General features: G+C 56.0%; 1 protein-coding gene across 1 annotated transcript in view; it reads left to right on the plus strand.

Annotated features, from left to right (window-relative positions):
- The window catches only part of PNMT (phenylethanolamine N-methyltransferase), a 76,786-nt gene that overhangs the window by 4,804 nt on the left and 53,277 nt on the right, over positions 1–18,705 (plus strand). The window lies entirely within an intron of this gene.

Below are 18,705 nucleotides of genomic sequence, written 5' to 3' on the forward strand. Positions count from 1 at the left end.
CATGGTGCACTTCCTACCATACAGAAACTAGCATGCATGCACTTCCTACCATACACAATCTACCACGCATGGTGCACATCCTACCATACACAACCCCATACACAAACTACCATGCATGGTGCACTTCCTACCATGCCCAACCCCGTACACAAACTACCATGCATGGTGCACTTCCTACCATACACAAACTAGCATGCATGCACTTCCTACCATACACAACCACCATACACAATCTACCACGCATGGCGCGCTTCCTACCATACACAACCTAGCAGGCATGGTGCACTTCCTACAATACACAACATAGCATGCATGGTGCACTTCCTACCATACACAACCTAGCAGGCGTGGTGAACTTCCAACCATACGCATCCTAGCATGCATGGTGCACTGCCTACCATACACAACCTAGCAGGCGTGGTGCACTGCCTACCATACGCAACCTAGCATGCGTGGTGCACTGCCTACCATACGCAACCTAGCATGCATGGTGCACTGCCTACCATACGCAACCTAGCATGCATGGTGCACTGCCTACCATACACAACCTAGCAGGCGTGGTGCACTTCCTACCATACACAACCTAGCATGCGTGGCGCACATCCTACCATACACAACTTAGCAGGCATGGTGCACTTCCTACCATACACAACCTAGCAGGCATGGTGCACTTCCTACCATACACAACCTAGCAGGCGTGGTGCACTGCCTACCATATGCAACCTAGCATGTATGGTGCGCTTCCTACCATACACAACCTAGCAGGCATGGTGCACTTCCTACCATACACAACCTAGCAGGCATGGTGCACTTCCTACCATACACAACATAGCATGCATGGCACACTTCCTACCATACACAACATAGCATGCATGGCGCACTTTCTACCACACACAACCTAGCATGTATGGTGCACTGCCTACCATACGCAACCTAGCATGCATGGTGCACTTCCTACCATACACACCCCCGTACACAAACGTGCATGCTGGTGAACTGCCTACCATACACAACACCATACACAACTAGCATGCACTTCCTACCATGCACAACCCCATATACAAACTAGCATGCATGGGGCACTCCCTACCATAAACAACATAAAATGCATGGTGCACTTTCTACCATAGGCAACCACCCCATACACAAACTAGCATGCACAGTGCACTTCCCACCATACACAGCCCCCATACACAATCTACCACGCATGGTGAACTTCCTGCCATACACAACGTCCATACACAACCTACCTTGCATTTTGCACTTCCTAGCATGCACAACCCCATACACAAACTACCATACATGGTGCACTTCCTACTATACACGTGCACTTCCTACTATACACAACCCCACACACAAACTAGCATGCATGGAGAACTTCCTACCATGTCCAGCCTCATACACAAACTACCATGCAAGGTGCACTTCATACCATACACAACCCCATACACAAACTAGCATGCATGGAGCACTTCCTACCATACACAACCTTGCATGCATGGCGCACTCCCTACCATACACAACCCTATACACAAACTACCATACATGGTGCACTTCGTTCCATGCCCAACCCCATACAAAAACTACCATGCATGGTGCACTTCCTACCATACACAACCTTGCATGCAAGGCGCACATTGTCCCATACACAACCTAGCATGCATGCACTTCCTACCACACACAACCCCATACACAAACTACCATGCATAGTGCACTTCCTACCATGCCCAACCCCATACACAAACTACCATGCATGGTGCACTTCATACCATTTTCAACCCCATACACAAACTACCATGCATGGTGCACTTCCTACCATACACAAGCGCCATATACAATCTACCAGGCATGGTGCACATCCTACCATACACAACCCCATACACAAACTACCATGCATGGTGCACTTCCTACCATGCCCAACCCTATACACAAATTACCATGCATGGTGCACATCCTACCATACACAACCCCATACACAAACTACCATGCATGGTGCACTTCCTACCATGCCCAACCCCATACACAAACTACCATGCATGGTGCACTTCCTACCATACACAAACTAGCATGCATGCACTTCCTACCATACACAACCGCCATACACAATCTACCAGGCATGGTGCACATCCTACCATACACAACCCCATACACAAACGACCATGCATGGTGCACTTCCTACCATGCCCAACCCCATACACAAACTACCATGCATGGTGCACATCCTACCATACACAACCCCATACACAAACTGCCATGCATGGTGCACTTCATACCATGCCCAACCCCATACACAAACTAGCATGCATGGTGCACTTCCTACCATACACAAACTAGCATGCATGCACTTCCTACCATACACAACCGCCATACACAATCTACCACGCATGGCGCACATCCTACCATACACAACCCCATACACAAACTAGCATGCATGGTGCACTTCCTACATACGCAACCTAGCATGCATGGCGCACTTCCTACCATACACAACACCATACACAACCTAGCATGCAAGGTGCACTTCCTGCCATACGCAACCTAGCATGCTTGGTGCACGTCCTACCATACACAACCCTATACACAAACTACCATGCATAGTGCACTTCCTACCATGCCCAACCCCATACACAAACTACCATGCATGGTGCACTTCCTACCATAAACAAACTAGCATGCATGCACTTCCTACCATACACAATCTACCACGCATGGTGCACATCCTACCATACACAACCCCATACACAAACTACCATGCATGGTGCACTTCCTACCATGCCCAACCCCATACACAAACTACCATGCATGGTGCACTTCCTACCATACACAAACTAGCATGCATGCACTTCCTACCATACACAACCACCATACACAATCTACCACGCATGGTGCACATCCTACCATACACAACCCCATACACAAACTAGCATGCATGGGGCACTTCCTACCATACACAACCTTGCATGCATAGCACACTTCCTACCATACACAACCCCATACACAAACTACCATGCATGGTGCACTTCCTACCATGCCCAACCCCATACACAAACTACCATGCATGGCGCACTTCCTACCATACACAAACTAGCATGCATGCACTTCCTACCATACACAACTGCCATACACAATCTACCACGCATGGTGCACACCCTACCATACACGACAACCCCATACACAAACTAGCATGCAGGATGCACTTCCTACCATACACAATCTAGCATGCATGGTGCACTTTCTACCATACACAACCCCCATACAAAAACTAGCATGAATGGTGCACTTCCTACCATGCACACCCGAGCACCAGCAGCCGTGTGGGCGAGGTAGCTCAGTGGGTCAATGCTTCACCTCCAAAGAACTCCGTGGGTGACAGCTTACACACTAAGGTGCGACTCATGCTTCAGTGGGTGATGATTTGTTGTCAGCGCTTAGAGACGTTGGTTGGCGCTATATACTCGATTCAGGTCCCTCGGGGAATGTCTAAAGGGGCTTTGTTCACTAGTCTTGCTATGCTCGAGGTTGGTTTATGAGAGGGTGGGACGGAGCTTTGCCAAAGGGAGCCGGTACTTGATTCTGGAGCTGGTACTTCATCCTTGATCCACTAAACATGTCCATAGAATTAAACGCGACCCTCCCACCAGCGTTCTTAACCATCCAGGAAAAGGTATGTTGCAGTTTGTTCCATGCACGGTCGCGCGTTTACAGGGCTATCCTGCCACTCCGAGTTCTCGCTCCTGCCGACTTCATGTGTGATCTTGGCCGACTACAATAGCAGAAAGGCTCCCTACCCGACAGGAGTGCTTGTCTACACTGCTACGCTCCGCAGGGACAGGTGACATCCCATTCGAGTTGGGGTTACAATCCATGGAATCGATAGCAGCATAGAAATTCTTATCTTAATGCAGAAAATGCATTTCCCCTGACAGCACACTTGCTTTTGACATTCTAGGGTAGGGCAAGGGAAATACCCTTGATAGGGGGGACTGAAATGCTGGAAGGACACATGTGAGAAATAGCTGAAAGGATGTGACATCACAGCCGACTTGCTTATTTCGAATCGAGTAACAGTTTAAACAAAAAGCTTCAATATCCTGATTGGATTGCCACTATGGGGCTGAGAGGTATGGACAGGTTGAGGTTAACATCAGGAAGGGAGACACAAGGTTGTTATGTAGTGAGCTAGCCCTGTTTGTCTCACTGGCCATGAATGTATGCTTACAGAATGTTGGTGTATGGATGATGTCAGCTCAGGAGAATGTTGAGTGATGGAGTTCTGTATATGTGTACTTATGTACAATAAAGTCACCTGGAATCCATCATGGCTCTGCAGCAGGTCTGTGAGTGGACTGTCACATCAATGGAGCGTATGTAAAGCAGAGGTGTACATCAAACGCCCAGGTATTTGCAAAAGTGAGCATTATTGAGATCTTTTTAAGCGTAGTGGCTTAGCAAGCGTGGTGCACTTCCTACCATACACAACCTAGCATGCATGACGCGCTTCCTACCATACACAGCCTAGCAGGTGTGGTGCACTTCCTACCACACGCATCCTAGCAGGCGTGGTGCACTTCCTACCATACACAACCTTGGAGGCGTGGTGCACTTCCTACCATACGCAACCTGCAGGTGTGGTGCACTTCCTACCACACGCAACCTAGCAGGTGTGGTGCACTTCCTACCACACGCATCCTAGCAGGCGTGGTGCTCTTCGTACCATACATGGCCTAGGAGGTGTGGCGCACTTCCTACCATACACAACCTAGCAGGGGTGGTGCACTGCCTTCCATATCCAACCTAGCATGTATGGTGCGCTTCCTACCATACACAGCCTAGCAAGTGTGGTGCACTTCCTACCACACGCATCCTAGCAGGCGTGGTGCACTTCCTACCATACACAACCTAGGAGGCGTGGTGCACTTCCTGCCATACACAACCTAGGAGGTGTGGTGCACTTCCTACCACACGCATCCTAGCAGGCGTGGTGCACTTCCTACCATACACAACCTTGGAGGCGTGGTGCACTTCCTACCATACGCAACCTGCAGGTGTGGTGCACTTCCTACCACACGCAACCTAGCAGGTGTGGTGCACTTCCTACCACACGCATCCTAGCAGGCGTGGTGCTCTTCGTACCATACATGGCCTAGGAGGTGTGGCGCACTTCCTACCATACACAACCTAGCAGGGGTGGTGCACTGCCTTCCATATCCAACCTAGCATGTATGGTGCGCTTCCTACCATACACAGCCTAGCAAGTGTGGTGCACTTCCTACCACACGCATCCTAGCAGGTGTGGTGCACTTCCTACCACACGCATCCTAGCAGGCGTGGTGCTCTTCGTACCATACATGGCCTAGGAGGTGTGGCGCACTTCCTACCATACACAACCTAGCAGGGGTGGTGCACTGCCTTCCATATCCAACCTAGCATGTATGGTGCGCTTCCTACCATACACAGCCTAGCAAGTGTGGTGCACTTCCTACCACACGCATCCTAGCAGGCGTGGTGCACTTCCTACCATACACAACCTAGGAGGCGTGGTGCACTTCCTGCCATACACAACCTAGGAGGTGTGGTGCACTTCCTACCATACGCAACCTAGCAGGTGTGGTGCACTTCCTACCACACGCATCCTAGCAGGCGTGGTGCACTTCGTACCATACATGGCCTAGGAGGTGTGGCGCACTTCCTACCATACACAACCTAGCAGGGGTGGTGCACTTCCTACCATACGCAACCTAGCATGCATGGCGCGCTTCCTACCATGGTACCTTCCGTCTGGCACAAGAGAAGTGAAACTGGCAAGGAAACAGACTGTGGAGGGCGAGGCTTGCTGTAGATATTGTGGAAATGACAAGAAGAAAGAGTCGTTATTCCATCTAATACCAACTGTAAGACCCTGACAGAAACCAGAACAAGATTTTTAGAGGGACATTTGGAACACATCCAATCCAATTATTAACAGCGGTGCAATGGTGGGATAGCTTTCTAAATGGAGAGAAAATAAGCTTCGTTTTAGCAGTAATGACATTTGTGGACTATGGAGGGTGATTAACATGCTTATAGAGAAGGAAGTTTAATATGTTAATCTGCATGTTGTTAGGAATTGGTTTACAGATTTTTTTAAAATATGAAATGTGAAGAATGCATTGATGATGTAAATAGGAGTGAATAAATAAAAGGTTTTACTTGGTAAACCAAAAACATAAATACAAAAAAAGTTAAGCGCACTTTTACTGTGTTCTGGTGAAGAAGAATACCCCCTGGTGCAATGGAACCCTTTTACCATTAATCCCGCCATGGATGCCTCCACACAGCTGGCTCTCTTCTGCCAGCCAGTGCCACGGGACCACCCAAGCAGCAGGACAAATCGGAGACACTACACTGTGTACAGGTGTGCCTAGTGCTAAAAGACGAACACAGCACATGTCCCCACTCCCTTTTCGAGAGAAACACAGGCTCACACCGCCAGCCCTGCTCCAGACGCCAACACTGCTTCACACCCCCAGCATTGCTAAAGACGCCAACACTGCTTCACACCCCCAGTCCTGCTCCAGACGCCAACACTGCTTCACAACCCCAGCCCTGATCCATACGCCGAACAGTGTCTTACACCCCCAGCCCTGCTCAATGCGCCCAACACTGCGTCACCCCCCCAGCCCTGCTCCATACACCCAACACTGTGTCACCCCCTAGCCCTGCTCCATATGCCCACCACTGCTTCACACCCCAGCCCTGCTCCATACGCCAACACTGCTTCACACTGCCAGCCCTGCTCCATACGCCCAACACGGCTTCACACCCCCAGCCCTGCTCCATACGCCCAACACTGCTTCACCCCCCAGCCCTGCTCCATATGGCTAATACTGCTTCACACCCCCAGTCCTGCTCCATACGCCCAACACTGCTTCACACCCCAGCCCTGCTCCATACGCCAAACACTGCTTCACACCCCCAGCCATGCTCCATACGCCAAACACGGCCTCACACCGCGGGCCCTGCTCCGTACGCCAAACACTGCTTCACACCCCTAGCCCTGCTCCATACGGCCAACACTGCTTCACACCCCCAGCCCTGCTCCATACGCACAACACGGCTTCACCCCCCCCCCCCCCAGCCCGGATCCATACCCCCAACACTGTTTCACACCTTCAGCCCTGCTCCATATTCCCAACATGGCTTCACCCCCCAGCCCTGCTCCATACGCCCAACACTGCTTCACCCCCCCGCCCTGCTCCATATGCCCAATACTGCTCCACACCCCCAGCCCTGCTCCATACGCCCAACACGGCTTCACCCACTGCAGCCCTGCTCCATAGGCCCAACACTGCTTCACACCCCCAGCCCTGCTCCATACGCCCAACACAGCGTCACCCCAAAGACCTGTGCCATACACCAAACACTGTGTCACACCTCCTGCCCTGCTCCATACGCCCAACACTGCTTCACACCACCAGCCCTGCTCCATACGCCCAACACTGCTTCAGACTGCCAGCCATGCTCCATACGCCCAACACTGCTTCACACCCCAGGCATGCTCCATACGCCCAACACTGCCTCACACCGCCAGCCCTGCTCCATATGCCCAACACTGCTTCACACCCCCAGCCCTGATCCATACTCCAAACACTGTGTCACACCTCCAGCCCTGCTCCATACGCCCAATAAGGCTTCACACCCCCAGCCCGGCTCCATACGCCCAACACTGCTTCACCCCCAGCCCTGCTCCATACACCCAACATGGCTTCACCCCCAGCCCTGCTCCATACGCCCAACACTGCTTCACCCCCCCCCAGCCCTGCTCCATATGCCCAATACTGCTTCACACACCCAGCCCTGCTCCATACGCCCAACACGGCTTCACCCACTGCAGCCCTGCTCCATAGGCCCAACACTGCTTCACACCCCCCAGCCCTGCTCCATACGCCCGACACAGCGTCACCCCCAAAGACCTGTGCCATACACCAAACACTGCGTCACACCTCCTGCCCTGCTCCATACGCCCAACACTGCTTCACACCGCCAGCCCTGCTCCATATGCCCAACACTGCTTCAGACTGCCAGCCATGCTCCATACGCCCAACACTGCTTTACTCCCCCAGCCATGCTCCATACGCCCAACACTGCTTCACACCCCAGCCATGCTCCATACGCCCAACACTGCCTCACACCGCCAGCCCTGCTCCATATGCCCAACACTGCTTCACACCCCCAGCCCTGATCCATACTCCAAACACCGTGTCACACCTCCAGCCCTGCTCCATACGCCCAATACGGCTTCACACCCCCAGCCCGGCTCCATACGCCCAACACTGCTTCACCCCCGAGCCCTGCTCCATACACCCAACACGGCTTCACACCCCCAGCCATGCTCCATACTCCCAACACTGCTTCACACCCCCCAGCCCTGCTCCATACGCCAAACACTGCTTCACACACCCAGCCCTGCTCCATAAACCCAACACAGCTTCACACCCCCAGCATTGCTCCATACGCCCAACACGGCCTCACGCCTCAGCCCTGCTCCATATGCCCAACACTGCTTCACACCCCAGCCATGCTCCATACGCCCAACACTGCTTCACACCACCAGCCCTGCTCCATACGCCCACCACTGCTTTACACCCCCAGCCATGCTCCATGCGCCCAACACGGCTTCACACCCCCAGCCCTGCTCCATACACCCAACACTGCTTTACACATCCAGCCCTACTCCATGCACCCAACACTGCTTCACATCCCAGCCCCACGCCATACGCCCAACACTGCTTCACACCCACAGCCCTGCTCCATACGCCCAACACTGCTTCACACGCCCAGCCGTGCTCCATGCACCCTACACTGCTTCACACCCCAGCCATGCTCCATACGCCAAACACTGCCTCACACTGCCAGCCCTGCTCCATACGCCCAACACTGCTTCACACCCCAGCCCTGCGCCATACTCAAAACACTGCCTCACACCGCCAGCCCTGCTCCATACGCCCAAAACTGCTTCACACCCCCAGCCCTGCTCCATACTCAAAACACTGCATCACACCTCCAGCCCTGCTCCATACGCCCAACACGGCTTCACACCCCCAGCCGGGCTCCATACGCCTAACAGTGCTTCACCCCCCCCAGCCCTGCTCCATACGCCCAACACGGCTTCACACCCCCAGCCATGCTCCATATGCCCAACACTGCCTCACACCCCCAGCCCTGCTCCATACGCCCACCAGTGCTTCACCCCTCGAGCCCTGCTCCATACGCCCAACACGACATCACACCCCCAGCCATGCTCCATACGCCCAACACTGCTTCACACCCCCAGCCCTGCTCCATACTCAAAACACTGCATCACACCTCCAGCCCTGCTCCATACGCCCAAGACGGCTTCACAACCCCAGCCGGGCTCCATACGCCTAACAGTGCTTCACCCCCCCAGCCCTGCTCCATACGCCCAACACGGCTTCACACCCCCAGCCATGCTCCATATGCCCAACACTGCCTCACACCCCCAGCCCGGCTCCATACGCCCACCAGTGCTTCACCCCTCGAGCCCTGCTCCATACGCCCAACAGGACATCACACCCCCAGCCATGCTCCATACGCCCAACACTGCGTCACCCCCAGCCCTGCTCCATATGCCCACCACTGCTTCACACCCCATCCCTGCTCCATACGCCCAACACTGCTTCACACTGCCAGCCCTGCTCCATACGCCCAACACGGCTTCACACCCCCAGCCCTGCTCCATACGCCCAACACTGCTTCACCCCCCAGCCCTGCTCCATATGGCTAATACTGCTTCACACCCCCAGTCCTGCTCCATACGCCCAACACGGCTTCACACCCCCAGCCCTGCTCCATACGCCCAACACTGCTTCACCCCCCAGCCCTGCTCCATATGGCTAATACTGCTTCACACACCCAGTCCTGCTCAATACGCCCAACACTGCTTCACACCCCAGCCCTGCTCCATACGCCCAACACTGCTTCACCCCCAGCCCTGCTCCATATGGCTAATACTGCTTCACACCACCAGCCCTGCTCCGTACGCCCAACACGGCCTCACACCGCCGGCCCTGCTCCGTACGCCAAACACTGCTTCACACCCCAACCCTGCTCCATACGCCCAACACTGCTTTACACCGCCAGCCCTGCTCCATACGCCCAACACTGCTTCACACCCCTAGCCCTGCTCCATACGGCCAAAACTGCTTCACACCCCCAGCCCTGCTCCATACGCACAACACGGCTTCACCCCCCCCCCAGCCCGGCTCCATACCCCCAACACTGTTTCACACCTTCAGCCCTGCTCCATACTCCCAACATGGCTTCAACCCCCAGCCCTGCTCCATACGCCCAACACTGCTTCACCCCCCCAGCCCTGCTCCATATGCCCAATACTGCTCCACACCCCCAGCCCTGCTCCATACGCCCAACACGGCTTCACCCACTGCAGCCCTGCTCCATAGGCCCAACACTGCTTCACACCCCCAGCCCTGCTCCATACGCCCAACACAGCATCACCCTCAAAGACCTGTGCCATACACCAAACACTGCGTCACACCTCCTGCCCTGCTCCATACGCTCAACACTGCTTCACACCGCCAGCCCTGCTCCATAGGCCCAACACTGCTTCAGACTGCCAGCCATGCTCCATACGCCCAACACTGCTTTACTGCCCCAGCCATGCTCCATACACCCAACACTGCTTCACACCCCAGCCATGCTCCATACGCCCAACACTGCCTCACACCGCCAGCCCTGCTCCATATGCCCAACACTGCTTCACACCCCCAGCCCTGCTCCATACTCCAAACACCCTGTCACACCTCCAGCCCAGCTCCATACGCCCAATACAGCTTCACACCCACAGCCCGGCTCCATACGCCCAACACTGCTTCACCCCCGAGCCCTGCTCCATACACCCAACACGGCTTCACACCCCCAACCATGCTCCATACGCCCAACACTGCTTCACACCCCCCAGCCCTGCTCCATACGCCAAACACTGCTTCACACACCCAGCCCTGCTCCATAAACCCAACACAGCTTCACACCCCCAGCATTGCTCCATACGCCCAACACTGCTTCACACCCCAGCCATGCTCCATACGCCCAACACTGCTTCACACCACCAGCCCTGCTCCATACGCCCACCACTGCTTTACACCCCCAGCCATGCTCCATGCGCCCAACATGGCTTCACACCCCCAGCCCTGCTCCATACACCCAACACTGCTTTACACATCCAGCCCTACTCCATGCACCCAACACTGCTTCACATCCCAGCCCCACGCCATACGCCCAACACTGCGTCATACCCACAGCCCTGCTCCATACGCCCAACACTGCTTCACACGCCCAGCCCTGCTCCATGCACCCTACACTGCTTCACACCCCAGCCATGCTCCATACGCCCAACACTGCCTCACACTGCCAGCCCTGCTCCATACGCCCAACACTGCTTCACACCCCAGCCCTGCTCCATACGCAAAACACTGCATCACACCTCCAGCCCTGCTCCATACGCCCAACACGGCTTCACACCCCCAGCCGGGCTCCATACGCCTAACAGTGCTTCACCCCCCCCGAGCCCTGCTCCATACGCCCAACACGGCTTCACACCCCCAGCTATGCTCCATATGCCCAACACTGCCTCACACCGCCAGCTCTGCTCCATACGCCCAACACTGCTTCACACCCCCAGCCCTGCTCCATACTCAAAACACTGCATCACACCTCCAGCCCTGCTCCATACGCCCAACACGGCTTCACACCCCCAGCCGGGCTCCATACGCCTAACAGTGCTTCACCCCCCCAGCCCTGCTCCATACGCCCAACACGGCTTCACACCCCCAGCCATGCTCCATATGCCCAACACTGCCTCACACCGCCAGCCCTGCTCCATACGCCCAACACGGCTTCACACCCCCAGCCCGGCTCCATACGCCCACCAGTGCTTCACCCATCGAGCCCTGCTCCATATGCCCAACACGACATCACACCGCCAGCCATGCTCCATACGCCCAACACTGCTTCACACCCCCAGCCCTGCTCCATTCCCCAAACACTGCTTCACAGTCCCAGCCCTGCTCCATACGCCCAACACTGCTTCACACCCCCAGCCCTGCTCCATGCACCCAACACTGCTTCACACCCCAGCCCTGCTCCATACGCCCAACACGGCTTCACTCCCCCATCCCTGCTCCGTACTCAAAACACTGCATCACACCTCCATTGCCCTGCTCCATACGCCCAACACTGCTTCACCCCTCAAGCCCTGCTCCATACGCCCAACACGGCTTCACACCCCCAGTCATGCTTCATACGCCCAACACTGCTTCCCACCCCCAACCCTGCTCCATACGCCAAACACTGCTTCACACCCCCAGCCCTGCTCCATACGCCCAACACTGCTTCACACCCCAGCCCTGCTCCATGCACCCAACACTGCTTCACACCCCAGCCATGCTCCATACGCCCAACACGGCTTCACACGCCCAGCTCTGCTCCATGCACCCAACATGGCTTCAAACCCCCAGCCCTGCTCTATACACCCAACACTGCTTCACTCCCCCGCCCTGCTTTATACGCCCAACACTGCTTCACACCCCTAGCCCTGCTTCATACCCCCAACACTGCTTCGCACCCACAGCCCTGCTTCATACGCCCAACACGGCTATACACCCCCAGCCCTGCTCCATACACCAACACTGCTTCACACCTCCAGCCCTGCTTCATACGCCCAACACGGCCTCACACCGCCATCCCTGCTCCATATGCCAAACACTGCTTCACACCCCAGCCCTGATCCATATGCCCAACACTGCTTTAAACCCCCAGCCCTGCTCCATACGCCCAATACTGCTTCACACCCCTAGCCCTGCTCCATACTGCCAACACTGCTTCACCCCCCCAGCCCTGCTCCATACGCCCAACTCGGCTTCACCCCCCAGCCCGGCTCCATACCCCCAACACTGCTTCACACCCCCAGCCCTGCTCCATGCGCCCAACACTGTTTCACAACCCCAGCCCTGTTCCATGCACCCAACACTGCTTCACACCCCCCAGCCCTGCTCCATACACCCACAAATGCTTCACACCCCAGCCCTGCTCCATACGTCCAACACTGTTTCATACCCCATCCCTGCTCCATACGCCCAACACTGCTTCACCCCCCAGCCCTGCTCCATATGCCCAACACTGCTTCACACCCCCAACCCTGCTTCATTTGGCCAAAACGGCTTCATATCTCCAACCCTACTTCGTATCCCCAGCCATGCCTTATATCTTCAACTCTGCTTCATATCCCTAGCCATGCTTTGTATACCCAGCCATACTCTGTATCCCCAGCCATGCTTCATATCTCGACCCTGCTTCGTATCCCCATCCATGCTTCATAGCTTCATCTCTGCTTCATATCCCCAGCCATGCTTCATATCCCCAGCCATGCTTCATATCTCGACCTTGCTTCGTATCCCCAGCCATGCTTCATATCTCCAACCCTGCTTCATATCTCCAACCCTGCTTCGTATCCCCAACCTTGCTTCGTATCCCCAGCCATGCTTCATATCCCCAGCCATGCTTCATATCTCCAACCCTGCTTCATATCTCCAACCCTGCTTCGTATCCCCAGCCATGCTTCGTATCCCCAGCCATGCTTTGTATCCCCAGCCAGGCTTCAAATCTCCAACCCAGCTTCATATCCCCAACCCTGTTTCATATCCCCAGCCATGCTTCGTATCTCCAACCCTGCTTCGTATCCCCAGCCATGCTTCATATCTCGAACCCAGCTTCATATCCTCAGCCATGCTTCATATCCCCAACTCTGCTTCATATCCCCAGCCATGCTTCATATCCCCAGCCATGCTTCATATCCCCAGCCATGCTTCATATCTCCAACCTTGCTTCGTATCCCCAGCCATGCTTCATATCTCCAACCCGGCTTCATATCCCCAACCCTGCTTCGTATCCCCTGCCATGCTTCATATCTCCAACCCTGCTTCGTATCCCCAGCCATGCTTCATATCCCCAGCCATGCTTCATATCCCCAGCCATGCTTCATATCTCCAACCTTGCTTCGTATCCCCAGCCATGCTTCATATCTCCAACCCGGCTTCATATCCCCAACCCAGATTCGTATCCCCAGCCATGCTTCATATCTTCAACCCTGCTTCGTATCCCCAGCCATGCTTCATATCCCCAGCCAGGCTTCATATCTCCAATCCGGCTTCATATCCCCAACCCTGCTTCGTATCCCCAGCCATGCTTCAAGTCCCCAACCAGGCTACATATCTCCAACCCAGCTTCGTATCCCCAACCCTGTTTCGTATCCCCAGCCATGCTTCGTATCTCCAACCCTGCTTCGTATCCCCAGCCACGTTTCATATCCCCAGCCATGCTTCATATCTCCAACCTTGCTTCGTATCCCAGCCATGCTTCGTATCCCCAACCCTGCTTCGTATCCCCAGCCATGCTTGATATCTCCAACCCTGCTTCGTATCCCCAGCCATGCTTCATATCCCCAGCCAGGCTTCATATCTCCAACCCGGCTTCATATCCCCAACCCTGCTTCGTATCCCCAGCCATGCTTCATGTCCCCAGCCAGGCTTCATATCTCCAACCCAGCTTTGTATCCCCAACCCTGTTTCGTATCCCCAGCCATGCTTCATATCTCCAACCCTGCTTTGTATCCCCAGCCATGCTTCATATCTCCAACCCTGCTTCATATCCTCAGCCATGCTTCATATCTGCAACTCTGCTTCATATCCTCAGCCATGCTTCATATACCCAGCCATGCTTCATATCCCCAGTCATGCTTCATATCTCCAACTTTGCTTCGTATCCCCAGCCATGCTTCATATCTCCAACCGGGCTTCATATCCCCAACCCTGATTCGTATCCCCAGCCACGCTTCATATCCCCAGCCATGCTTCATATCTCCAACCTTGCTTCGTAACCCCAGCCATGCTTCGTATCTCCAACCCTGCTTCGTATCCCCAGCCCTGCTCCATATGCCCAACACTGCTTCACACCCCCCAGCCCTGCTCCATACGCCAAACACTGCTTCACACACCCAGCCCTGCTCCATAAACCCAACACAGCTTCACACCCCCAGCATTGCTCCATACACCCAACACGGCTTCACGCCTCAGCCCTGCTCCATATGCCCAACACTGCTTCACACCCCAGCCATGCTCCATACGCCCAACACTGCTTCACACCACCAGCCCTGCTCCATACGCCCACCACTGCTTTACACCCCCAGCCATGCTCCATGCGCCCAACACGGCTTCAAACCCCCAGCCCTGCTCCATACACCCAACACTGCTTTACACATCCAGCCCTACTCCATGCACCCAACACTGCTTCACATCCCAGCCCCACGCCATACGCCCAACACTGCTTCACACCCACAGCCCTGCTCCATACGCCCAACACTGCTTCACACGCCCAGCCCTGCTCCATGCACCCTACACTGCTTCACACCCCAGCCATGCTCCATACGCCCAACACTGCCTCACACTGCCAGCCCTGCTCCATACGCCCAACACTGCTTCACACCCCAGCCCTGCTCCATACTCAAAACACTGCATCACACCTCCAGCCCTGCTCCATACGCCCAACACGGCTTCACACCCCCAGCCATGCTCCATATGCCCAACACTGCCTCACACCGCCAGCCCTGCTCCATACGCCCAACACTGCTTCACACCCCCAGCCCTGCTCCATACTCAAAACACTGCATCACATCTCCAGGCCTGCTCCATACGCCCAACACGGCTTCACACCCCCAGCCGGGCTCCATATGCCTAACAGTGCTTCACCCCCCCCAGCCCTGCTCCATATGCCCAACACGGCTTCACACCCCCAGCCATGCTCCATATGCCCAACACTGCCTCACACCCCCAGCCCTGCCCCATACGCCCACCAGTGCTTCACCCCTCGAGCCCTGCTCCATACGCCCAACACGACATCACACCCCCAGCCATGCTCCATACACCCAACACTGCTTCATACCCCCAGCCCTGCTCCATACTCAAAACACTGCATCACACCTCCAGCCCTGCTCCATACGCCCAAGACGGCTTCACACCCCCAGCCGGGCTCCATACGCCTAACAGTGCTTCACCCCCCAGCCCTGCTCCATACGCCTAACACGGCTTCACACCCCCAGCCATGCTCCATATGCCCAACACTGCCTCACACCCCCAGCCCGGCTCCATACGCCCACCAGTGCTTCACCCCTCGAGCCCTGCTCCATACGCCCAACACGACATCACACCCCCAGCCATGCTCCATACGCCCAACACTGCTTCACCATATGGCTAATACTGCTTCACACCCAAAGTCCTGCTCCATACGCCCAACACGGCTTCACACCCCCAGCCCTGCTCCATAGGCCCAAAACTGCTTCACCCCCCAGCCCTGCTCCATATGGCTAATACTGCTTCACACCCCCAGAACTGCTCCATACGCCCAACACTGCTTCACACCCCAGCCCTGCTCCATACACCAAACACTGCTTCACACCCCCAGCCATGCTCCATACGCCCAACACTGCTTCACACCACCAGCCCTGCTCCGTACGCCCAACACGGCCTCACACCGCCGGCCCTGCTCCGTACTCCAAACACTGCTTCACACCCCACCCCTGCTCCATACGCCCAACACTGCTTTACACCCCCAGCCCTGCTCCATACGCCCAACACTGCTTCACACCCCTAGCCCTGCTCCATACGGCCAACACTGCTTCACACCCCCAGCCCTGCTCCATACGCACAACACGGCTTCACCCCCCGCCCCCAAGCCCGGCTCCATACCCCCAACACTGTTTCACACCTTCAGCCCTGCTCCATACTCCCAACATGGCTTCACCCCCCAGCCCTACTCCATACGCCCAACACTGCTTCACCCCCCCAGCCCTGCTCCATATGCCCAATACTGCTCCACACCCCCAGCCCTGCTCCATACGCCCAACACGGCTTCACCCACTGCAGCCCTGCTCCATAGGCCCAACACTGCTTCACACCCCCAGCCCTGCTCCATACGCCCAACACAGCGTCACCCCCAAAGACCTGTGCCATACACCAAACACTGCGTCACACCTCCTGCCCTGCTCCATACGCTCAACACTGCTTCACACCACCAGCCCTGCTCCATAGGCCCAACTCTGCTTCAGACTGCCACCATGCTCCATACGCCCAACACTGCTTTACTCCCCCAGCCATGCTCCATACGCCCAACACTGCTTCACACCCCAGCCATGCTCCATACGCCCAACACTGCCTCACACCGCCAGCCCTGCTCCATATGCCCAACACTGCTTCACACCCCCAGCCCTGCTCCATACTCCAAACACCGTGTCACACCTCCAGCCCAGCTCCATACGCCCAATACGGCTTCACACCCCCAGCCCGGCTCCATACGCCCAACACTGCTTCACCCCCGAGCCCTGCTCCATACACCCAACACGGCTTCACGCCCCCAGCCATGCTCCATACGCCCAACACTGCTTCACACCCCCAGCCCTGCTCCATACGCCAAACACTGCTTCACACACCCAGCCCTGCTCCATAAACCCAACACAGCTTCACACCCCCAGCATTGCTCCATACGCCCAACACTGTTTCACACCCCAGCCATGCTCCATACGCCCAACACTGCTTCACACCACCAGCCCTGCTCCATACGCCCACCACTGCTTTACACCCCCAGCCATGCTCCATGCACCCAACACCGCTTCACACCCCCAGCCCTGCTCCATACACCCAACACTGCTTTACACATCCAGCCCTACTCCATGAACCCAACACTGCTTCACATCCCAGCCCCACGCCATACGCCCAACACTGCTTCACACCCACAGCCCTGCTCCATACGCCCAACACTGCTTCACACGCCCAGCCCTGCTCCATGCACCCTACACTGCTTCACACCCCAGCCATGCTCCATACGCCCAACACTGCCTCACACTGCCAGCCCTGCTCCATACGCACAACACTGCTTCACACCCCAGCCCTGCTCCATACTCAAAACACTGCATCACACCTCCAGCCCTGCTCCATATGCCCAACACGGCTTCACACCCCCAGCCGGGCTCCATACGCCTAACAGTGCTTCACCCCCCCGAGCCCTGCTCCATACGCCCAACACGGCTTCACACCCCCAGCCATGCTCCATATGCCCAACACTGCCTCACACCGCCAGCCCTGCTCCATACGCCCAACACTGCTTCACACCCCCAGCCCTGCTCCATACTCAAAACACTGCATCACACCTCCAGCCCTGCTCCATACGCCCAACACGGCTTCACACCCCCAGCCGGGCTCCATACGCCTAACAGTGCTTCACCCCCCCAGCCCTGCTCCATACGGCCAACACGGCTTCACACCCCCAGCCATGCTCCATATGCCCAACACTGCCTCACACCGCCAGCCCTGCTCCATACGCCCAACACGGCTTCACACCCCCAGCCCGGCTCCATACGCCCACCAGTGCTTCACCCCTCGAGCCCTGCTCCATACGCCCAACACATCACACCCCCAGCCATGCTCCATACGCCCAACACTGCTTCACACCCCCAGCCCTGCTCCATACGCCAAACACTGCTTCACAGTCCCAGCCCTGCTCCATACGCCCAACACTACTTCACACCCCCAGCCCTGCTCCATGCACCCAACACTGCTTCACACCCCAGCCCTGCTCCATACG

Source organism: Ambystoma mexicanum, chromosome 13, assembly GCF_040938575.1.
Source record: "Ambystoma mexicanum isolate Mex_15411 chromosome 13, UKY_AmexF1_1, whole genome shotgun sequence".
Lineage (NCBI taxonomy): Eukaryota > Metazoa > Chordata > Amphibia > Caudata > Ambystomatidae > Ambystoma > Ambystoma mexicanum.